This window comes from Felis catus, chromosome A2 (genome assembly GCF_018350175.1).
Source record: "Felis catus isolate Fca126 chromosome A2, F.catus_Fca126_mat1.0, whole genome shotgun sequence".
Taxonomy (NCBI): domain Eukaryota; kingdom Metazoa; phylum Chordata; class Mammalia; order Carnivora; family Felidae; genus Felis; species Felis catus.
Genome location: NC_058369.1, coordinates 71,484,302 through 71,494,273, shown reverse-complemented (window position 1 = coordinate 71,494,273; position 9,972 = coordinate 71,484,302). Strand labels below are relative to the sequence as shown.

The following is a 9,972-nucleotide window of genomic DNA, read 5'->3' as shown; positions in this document are numbered from 1 at the left end:
TCTTCTTTGCTGTGCAATTTGTTTTCTATCTGGTATAGGCTATGTGTCATTTTTTCTCTCTTGAAGTACAGATGTTAGAAATCATGCTTTAAACCATTAGTTTAATACCATTTTTCTCTTAAGAATATCAAGTAAGGGGCGCCTGGGTGGCTCAGTCAGTTAAGCGTCCGACTTCAGCTCAGGTCATGATCTCACGGTCCATGAGTTCGAGCCCCGCATCGGGCTCTGTGCTGACAGCTCAGAGCTTGGAGCCCATTTCGGATTCTGTGTCTCCCTCTCTCTCTGCCCCTCCCCTGTTCATGCTCTGTCTCTCTCTGTCTCAAAAATAAATAAACGTTAAAAAAAAAATGAAAAAAAAAAGAATATCAAGTAAATAACAAACTTCTATATTAGGATAAGACAATAAATTTTGTCTATTCTTTAAATATAAAGGTACCCTTAATTTTATGATTCAGTCTTTATTTCATCTGTGACTTACAGGTCTAGATCATTATTGTGATTTCCCCTTTTTTACATCAAAAACTGCCCCACCCCCAAAATCTTTTCTTGCCTTGCATTCAGTTTGTTAACCACACCTCACTGGTCATTTTTACTTAACAGTAAAAGACTTCCCAGTAGGTTTTAACTTCTTTCCTGATTTTTTGGTTTAGATTGATCAATTGCAGTGTATTTTACAGGGCTGTTGGTTTTCTTTTACTTTGTTTCTGCAAGGAGGGGGAAGGTGGGTTTTACTGAACTTCAGTCACATCATTGTTTCTCCTCTGACCTCCTAAAGTCCTCTGGTTTCTACATTCTTTCCCCTTCTCCCTTGGTGTCCTCCAGTGCTGTGTCTTTAACCTTCTTTCTTCCCCATCCTTTGAGCAGAGTCTTCTATGTCCAGGACTCCAGCTGTTTCCCACCTCTGACAAGGACTCCAGTACCCCTATCTCTAACCAGAGGCACCCTACCAAATACCACATGTGTATTTTCCAAGTGCTTCCAGATGTCCTGTCCAGAATAGTTTGAGGATAATGCAAATGTAAACTTTTGTTCTTCTCTCAATCTGCTCTTGGTCTTGTCTTACCTTCATTTTGGTCACCAACATTCTTCAAGCCTCTGAAGCTAATATCCTTGAAAAATCCTTTAAAATCCTTTGGATCTTTCATTATATCCAGTCTGCTCCTAAATCCCATCGATTCACTCCTGGGTGTCTCTCAAATCCACTAGCTCCTTTCTGTTTCCACAGTTGGCACCGTATTGGATCCCTCTTTACCTTCCCTTGGACCCAGCAATAATCTCTTTGGTTTCCCTATCCCCACTCTTTCTCTGATCTGTTTATCTAAATCTTCATGAAGATACTCATGCATAAAAGCTTTTATCTAAATCTAAAGATTTAGATTTATCTAAATCTTCATGAAGATACTTATGCATAAAAGCTTTCCAGTCTGACATTCAAGGGCTTCCACATTCTGATTGCCCACCTGCAATCAAAATATCTATTTTAAAAGCCACCCTTGTCCAGGAATCCTTTATTGACATCACTCATCAACAGATCGTCTTTTTAAATATATATTTTTTTATTTTAGAATAATTTTAGATTTCCAGGAAAATTTCAAAATTAGTACAGAGTTGCCATACACCCTTCATGCATTTTTCTCTATTACTAGCAATTTACATTAGTATAGTGCATTTGTCACAATCAATAAACCAATATTGATACATTATTATTAAATAAAATCTGTACTTTACTCAGATTTCCTTACTTTTGCCTGATGTCATTTTTAGTTACAGGATCCTACTTAGGAGACCACATTACATTTAGTCATCATGTTTCCCTAGGTTCTGTGATAGTTAATTTAATGGGCACACATTATTCTGGGTGTTTTTGTTTGGATGGTTTTATTTTTGCTTTCCTGTTTGTTTTTTGTGCTGAAACCCCAGAACAAACCAACTAGGTGTTTCTGTGAGGGTGCTTTTGGATGAGAAGAACATTTAAAGCAGTAGACTGACTAAAGCAAATTGGCCTCCCAATGTGGTCGGCCTCGTCCAATCAGTTGAGGGCTTGAACACACCAAAAGGGTAACTCTCCCCCAAGTAACATAGAATTTCCTCTGTCTGACAACCTTTGAACTGGGACATCAGCTCTTCCTGGTTCTACAGAAGTCTGGCAGCCTTTTGGACTTGAACTGGGACATGTATTGGTTGTGCAGATTTTGAACTTGCTAGCCTTCATGATTGTAGGAGCCAATTCTTTATAATTAATTCATTTGTGTGAGTTTGAGTGTGTGTGTGTGTGTGTGTGTGTGTGTGTGTGTGTGTGGTGTAGGCTTAGTCTATTCAGATTGGTATTCATACCTCAGACTGGACTGTGTGTCTTCTAAACAACAGAAATTTATTGTTTATAGTGCTGGAGGCTGGGAAGTCTGAGATCAAGACATCAGCATGGTCATGTGGTCATGCTCTGGTGAGGGCCTTCCTGGTTCACATCTGTCTCCTTACATGGTGAAGAGAGCAAGGGATCTTTGCAGGGTCTCTTTTTTCAGATAACTAATCCCATTCGTGCAGCCTCAACCCTCATGACATAAGTACCTCCAAAAGCCCCACATCCTAATATCATCATCTTCAAGGGTTAGGATTTCAGCATACAGATTTGGTGAGGATGCAAACATTTACACCCTAGTGTTTTGGTTTCGTCGTTGTGGAGAATTTTGGCTAATACAGGCTCCTCTTGGCTGTGATAGTTTCTCAGACTTTCCTTCTTTCTGATGACATTTGCGGAGTACAATGCCCTTCAGACTGGCTTTGTCTAGTGTTTTTCTCATGGCTAGACGGCTTGTGGGTCTTTGGAGGAAGGCTGCCGAGGCGAAATGCCTTCATCACATCCACCGTGTGTATTTTCAACATGATTTATCACGATAGTGTTACCCTTGCTCACCTACCTGGCTGAGGTCATTTCTGCCAGGTTCCTCCACTGTCAAGCTACTTTCTCCCCTCTGCCCATACTCTACCCCCTGGAAGCACGTTACTAAGCTCACCCACACCCCCGTGGTGGGGATTAGATGCTGGACCCTTGACAGGAAGTACCTACATGAAATACCTACATGGAATTCTTCTGTATGTGAGGTTCGTCTCTCCCTCCTATTATTTACTTATTCAAGCATTTATTTATGTTAGTATAGACTCGTGGATGTTTATTTTAGACTTTGGATTACAATCCAATACTGCGTTATTTGTGTGGTTGCTCAAATTGTTTCAGTGCTGGCCATTGGGAACTCCTTCAGGTTGGCTTCTTATTCTATTACTTTGAAAAATACCACGTTGCAGTTTATCTTGTCCTTAACTACATGCTTGACTAAGCCTCACCATTAATCATGAATTCATTGTATTCATCTTCATTCTCTGCAATGACCAAAGCATGTACCTATTCATTAATTTGTTCATTTGTACAACTAACGTCTCCCACCATGTGGCTGCATGCTATAAGGAGTGAGGACTTGGCAGTGATGAGGTCCAGTGTCACAGAGCTTTTACTGTCTCATGGGGAATAAACACACACACACACACACACACACACACACACACACACACAGAGAAACGTGTATTGATAGAAATCGTAATTAGTGCTATATAAGAAAAACAACATGGGTGCGATGAGAGAAAATGGTGGGGGAACCTGCCTCAGAAAAAAACCTTCTCTGTGGGCATGGGACATAAGGTGAGAGTTGGAGGGTGAGCGAGAGATGGGCCATGAGCAGAGGAAAATTCCATGCAGAGGGCAGATAGAAATTTCCCAAAGTAAAAAGGAGATTACAGTGTAAATGATAAATATTTTCCAAACTAAATTGCCCAAATTTAAGTTTTATTTTAATTGGTACTATCCACTGGTTCCTTTAAGCAGTAGATGAGAATCTTGGTCATGGTCTGTGTTACCGTGATTCATGCCAGTCACTAATACAATCCATAATGTCTCTGACATATCTCAATGGCAGGGTTATATCTCATGCACATCACAGCCTAACAAAGAGTTTAGTCAGTCCGGTCTCCAAGTGGTGAACCCAGATAGTTTGACCTCTTCTATTGTGTGGCTCCAGATTCTGAAACCTTCACTCCAGAGCAGAGTGAGGGGGGTGTGGTGGGAGTGGGAGGTGCATTGGGGGATCTCAACGGTTTTCAGAGGCAGAGAAGGTGGTCACATCCCTTTCATCTGCATTCCGTTGGCAATAAGTCACATGACCTCATTTCTTTTGTATGTGTAGAAAACATGTTTTAACAGAAAAGACCTATAGTTCTATCTCTTCTCGGCAGCCACAGCAGCCTGGTTGGCCTTTGACACGAAGTCCAAGGTGGTAGAGGTAAATTATGGGCAATTAAGAAACTTACTGCAATATGGGAATACACCATGGGAAGTGGTGCAGCCCTCATGGGCCTGAATCTTCAGTCAATCCAGGTTCACAGGGCTTGTTGTCCAGACCGTTGGCCTGACCTGGCTGTACTTTTCCGTTCCTCACCTCCTGTCTTCTCAAGACCCAGTCTTCGATCCTGTACTGGTGTGGATTGTGCATAATGGTGATCACATGCCCCACCCCATCCTCAGTGAGCTCTCCTGAACTGTTGATGAGGTTGACATCTGCTTTCCCACACAGCACATGCGCATATCTGGGACCATACCCTCAACTGCGGCGACGGCAAAGACTATTTTCCACCGCCCATCGGTGTTGGTGCGGAGGGCCCACAACAGCGCTGGAGCTTCTCAGGGGTCACCAGAGACAGGGCAGCAGCCCCTCCTGTGGAAGACAAAAACACAACACTGTCTCTGCCACATGTTTCACAGTGTGACGCATGCAGAGAGTCTTGAGGAACACTATGGTAAAAATACTTTTGAAATGACTGAAGAGTTACTTGCATGCATTTCAAGCTGTCATGGTTATCTCATTTAGAGATAGAAGACAGCTGTTTTCCTTGAGCCCCGAATGTGTCCCCTACCACCTTCTCTGGCATTGGGAAGGCCTCCAAGCCCCTGGTCATTTCTCACCAGTCAAGCTTCCCACAGTGCTGTTCACACTTTCCTCAAGGTTGCATCTCACAGGACCCAAGTTTAGCTATTGCTTTTAGAAGGCACAGTGAATCATCCCCTTCAGCAAATATCAAATGCGCTATGCCCTCTGCAAATGTCCTACCATCTCCGCTGCTGAGCCAGAAGAAGAAAAGCCAGGAATGGGAGGACTTCGTTGTAAGCAACCATCGTTATTTATTCCAGGCCTAATGGTGGAGTCAGATACAGAAAACAGCTCTACCAGTTATGTCTGGGAAAGAGTAGTGGCTTTAGAGTTGAAAGAATGAATTTGACACATCTGGATCCTAGACCTATTGAGTGACCTTGGGCTAGTCATCAATTCTAAACATGTATTAAGCACCTACTATCAGCCAAGTACATAAGAATGGAGGTTGTAAAGTAAATTATGAGCCATCAAGGGACTTACTGCATTGCAGTATGGGAAATGTTTTCTCATTCCCCTGATGGGTCTACCCTGGCCCACAGTGGAAAGGATGTCTGTCCCCTCTATCTTGTAACCATTGCCAACTTCAACATCTGGATGCTTTTACTGCTGCTCTCACCAGTCGAATTGATGCCTCACAAGAGCCTGTTTCTTTACATTGCTGACTTCCAAAATAAGGTCTCAGATGGATGAGCTTGACCGGGGCACCTACGTGATAGGTCTGTGGTTTAGTTGTAAAGAAGGCCAGGAAAAGGAGGGTGCAATTTTTTTCTTAATTTTCCAACTACTAGATGGGCATTTAAAATGTGCCAGGCAGAAAATATGGTACATAAAAAGATTTCCAAATGGCACTGAAGAACCACTTGATCTTTCATGGAGGCCATGCTTTTGTTTTGGCATGATGGTGAAATCGCTGTCAGGTGTTCTGAGCAAAGACAGACAGGAACATAGACCAGGGATGGTTTGGTCCTGGGTTTGCCACATTGGGATAGTTGCAGCAGAAGAACAAGGCTACTAGATGTCAAGTGGCCTAGAAAGAGGTAAGTAATGATGTTCTCAATGAATAGGGAGAGCAGATGGTAACAAGAATGAGAATAGTTTTCTGGAATTTAAGATCTCAAGCATTATGCAATTCTGAGTAATCATCTGGTGTAGGAATGTGGATAAGTGTCCCCTTGGTTGCACTGTGTTGAGATGGTACCCTACCTAGGTCAGGGGAAAGAATAATATGACATCTCGAGTATCACTTGACTTGTTCAGTGTATTTCAATCACCTTTTCCTTAAGAACTAGACCCAAATCCTTCAGGAGCTGGTCTGGAGACACCCGAGTGACAACCTAAAGTTTTGCGTACAAAGTTCTCTATTTCTGGGACAAGTTTTCAGGCAAATGCAAAGGGAAATAAGCATTCCAATGAGAGGGATCTATCAGAAGAAAGTCTTGTATGGACCATCTTATGAGACAGGAATATAGTAAAGAGCTGGAAAAGAAACTTCTCCAGGTAGCATCACATTAGGGAGTAAGGTTCATGGTGTCAGCCTCTTAGAAACTGGAACTGAACAATTCTAATGTGGAACTGAACAGATCACTGGTGATGGACTGACAATAACTAGAATCACTTGAGACTAGGTGTAAAATCATGCCACACTGTGGTAAGGATACGACAAAGTCTCTATAAACCCTCAAAATGTCCCCTTTGCAGTCAACCCCTCCCTCACCCCTTAGCCCCTGATGGCCACTGATCGCTTCTCTATCCCTCTAGTTTGCTTTTTCCAGAATGCCATATAAATGGAATGCAATATGTAGTCTTTTGAATCTAGGCAATATACAGTGAAGATTCATCAATGTTGTTGAGTGTATCAGTAGTTCTTCCTTTCCGTTGCTGAATACTATGACATTGTATGGATGTACTGCACTTGTTTATATATATCTCCCAGTTGAGGGACAAGGGAGAGAGTCATGGCAGCCATTTTGGCCAACAATCTAGCACACATGTTAATGATTCAAATTAAACACAGTTATGTATCCTTTGTACAAAAGAAATTCAAACAAATGTAGAGAGAATAATACAATTATTCCCCATATAGCCTTCACTTAGCTTCAGTAGTCACTAAGATGTGTTTCATGTAACCTATTTTGCTTTTTTTTCCCCTCCTTTGCTGAAGTATTTTAAGGCAAATAGTGGACATGCATAGTAAAGGATGTAGGGATTACTTGGTTTGCATCTCCAAACATTATGGATGTTTTTCAAATAGCATTAATGGATGAGCAAATTATTTTCTGTAAAGGGTCAGACTTTGTGAGCTCTATAGCCTTTATTGTAATTATTCAACGTCTGCTATTATGGGAAGAAAGCAGCCTTAAATGATACATAAATGAAGGAATGTGGCTGTGTTCTACTAAAGTTTATTTATAAAAACAAGGATCAGGCCATAGTTTGCCAAACCCAATCTAGTATCCAGTCCATGATCAAATTTCCCAGATTGCAAAAGTGTCTTTTTACTATTTAACAATTATGACACCAATTATTTTTTTTTAATTTTTATTTTGGGGGGGGGAGAGAGAGAGAGAGAGAGAGAGAGAGAGAGAGAGAGTGTGTGTGTGTGTGTGTGTGTGGGAAGAGGGGCAGCAGAAGGAGAGAGAGATAATCTTAAGCAGGCCCCGTGTTCAGCACAGAGCCTGACTTGGGGCTCCATCCCATGACCCTGGGATCATGACCTGAGCCAAAATCAAGAGTCAGATGCTCCACTAACTGAGCCATCTAGGTGCCCCCTGACACCAATTCTGATGGGGGTTTTCCCACAGTGATGAAGTGTGGGAAACGAAGTTTTGGGGTAACAGGGGGCTCGTGGGGTCCAGAGCTGATGGCCAAGAAAGAACTCTTGAAGTCATCTTTGGTGCAAAAAGATGATTTTATTAAAGCATGGGGACAGGACCTATGGGCAGGAAGAGCTGCACTATGGTCATGACAGGTAACTCATTATGTACCCTCGGGTTGGGAGGGGGTCAGGGATAAAGTAAGTCTCTAAGAAATTTTGGAAGCAAGGTTTTCAGGACTGTGACAGGCTAGCTGTTGCTAGGGAAACACCATTTATTACCATTTAAAGAACCTCAGTCATGAGATCTTTTAGATGTATATCAGGGTCTATAAGCTTGGAGTATGATTGCCAACACATATCTTGGGGCAGTTGAGATAAAGGAAGTTGACTTCAAGATCCACCAGGTTGGGATAATGTTAAGCTAAAGTTATCTTTTGACCCCAGAAAAGTGTCATCCTTGAGGTAGCTGAACTCGTTAGAGGGAGGTCACTCTGCCAGTCTCAAGGACTTGTCAATGGGCTGTAGGCAGTAAGGGAATTTAATTTTTCATTTGCCTTAGTTTTCCACATTACCATGGCAAACACTTAAATGCCTTTCCTTTGTTCTTGGGTAGCCAGGATTGTCTGAGGAATATCATACATAATCTACCTGTGGGGCAGAGAAGTGTGCCAGCCTATATTTTGCCCTCAGCTTGCCCCAAGCTCCCTCATCAACACTACCAAGCAGTTCTGGAACAGCAACTGAGTGTCTTTCAGTTTAGCTCAATTCTGACACCATCTACCCAGAGATTGTGTCAGATTCCATGACTAAAGGCTCAATCCTACAAGACTGTCCTCCACTTTAGATATCAATTTTAGGTCCAGGTTTTTACCTCTGCTTCTAACCAACTGGCTTTAGATCTCAGGTTGCAATGACTCCCCTCAATTCATTTGCTAGAGCAACTCACAGAACCCAGAAAACCAGTTTACTCACTAGATTATTGGTTTATACAACTCAGGAACAGCCCTATGGAAGAGATGCATAAAGCAAGTCACAAAAGCTTCCATGCCCTCTTTGAGTACTTCAGTCTCCCCAAATTTCCAGGTGTTCACCAACCTGGAAGCTCTCTGAATCTTGTCCTTTTGGGTTTTTATGGTGGTCTCATAACATAGACACAATTGAATAAATCATTGGCCGTCTGTTATCGAATTTAATCTGCGTCCCCTTTTCCCTCCCCAGAGATAAGAGTTGGGACTCTAAGTTCCAATCCTCTAATCACGTGGTTGGCTTGCCTGGCAACCATCCCCATCCTTGGGTTTTATAGGGGCTTCCCAAAAGCTGCCTAATTAACATAACAAAAGACATCTGTGTTGCTCTCATCACTTAGGAAATTCCAATGGTTTTAGGGGCTTTGTGCCAGAAATAGAGAGGAAAACCACATACATAATTGTTGTTATAAATTGCAATATCACACTGGTTTTTCAGCTCACATCAGGATCCAAACAAGGTTTTGAATCCAGTCTTAAATGATTTATTTTTTATTTTAAAAATTTTTTTTAACGTTTATTTATTTTTGAGACAGAGAGAGACAGAGCATGAATGGGGGAGGGTCAGAGAGAGAGGGAGACACAGAATCTGAAACAGGCTCCAGGCTCTGTGCTGACCGCACAGAGCCCGACGCGGGGCTCGAACTCACGGACCTCGAGATCATGACCTGAGCTGAAGTCGGACACTTAACCGACTGAGCCACCCAGGCATCCCCAGTCTTAAATGATTTTAAAGTTTCTAATGATAAAGTTAATTTGTAGATCAATACCCACAAAATAGAAGCCATCCCAGTTGGCTGGCTCAAGTTACAAATCTGAACCGAAATCAGCCACACTTACGGGAAATACCTCATTGTCAAGGAAATCTAACCCATACCAGTCACAAGTCTCCAACTTACCCTTAGCTAGCTTACTCTACCCTAGGAAATAAGACCTCCTGGCCAACTATTTCCACATTACCTCTTCTAACTGTGTAAAACTCACTGTCCCCTAAATACCCTGGGGAGAGTGTTCCACTGCTTGTGAGGCACTGTATTCCCCCAATCCATGGACTGCCTTCCCTTGAATAAAGAATATCAAATTCATTACGAAATCTTTTGGTTTTGTCACTCGACACTAACACAATGACTTAAGTAACCATATTTTCCAGTGT

At 42.2% G+C, this 9,972-nt stretch overlaps 1 long non-coding RNA gene across 1 annotated transcript; it reads left to right on the top strand.

The window, feature by feature from the left end:
• Window positions 1-291: 291 nt before the first annotated feature.
• On the top strand, window positions 292-6,820 carry LOC123383823. The gene is made up of 2 exons (XR_006594073.1): window positions 292-1,312; window positions 1,377-6,820. It is a non-coding gene; the product is annotated as an uncharacterized LOC123383823 (long non-coding RNA).
• The last annotated feature ends 3,152 nt before the right edge of the window (window positions 6,821-9,972 follow it).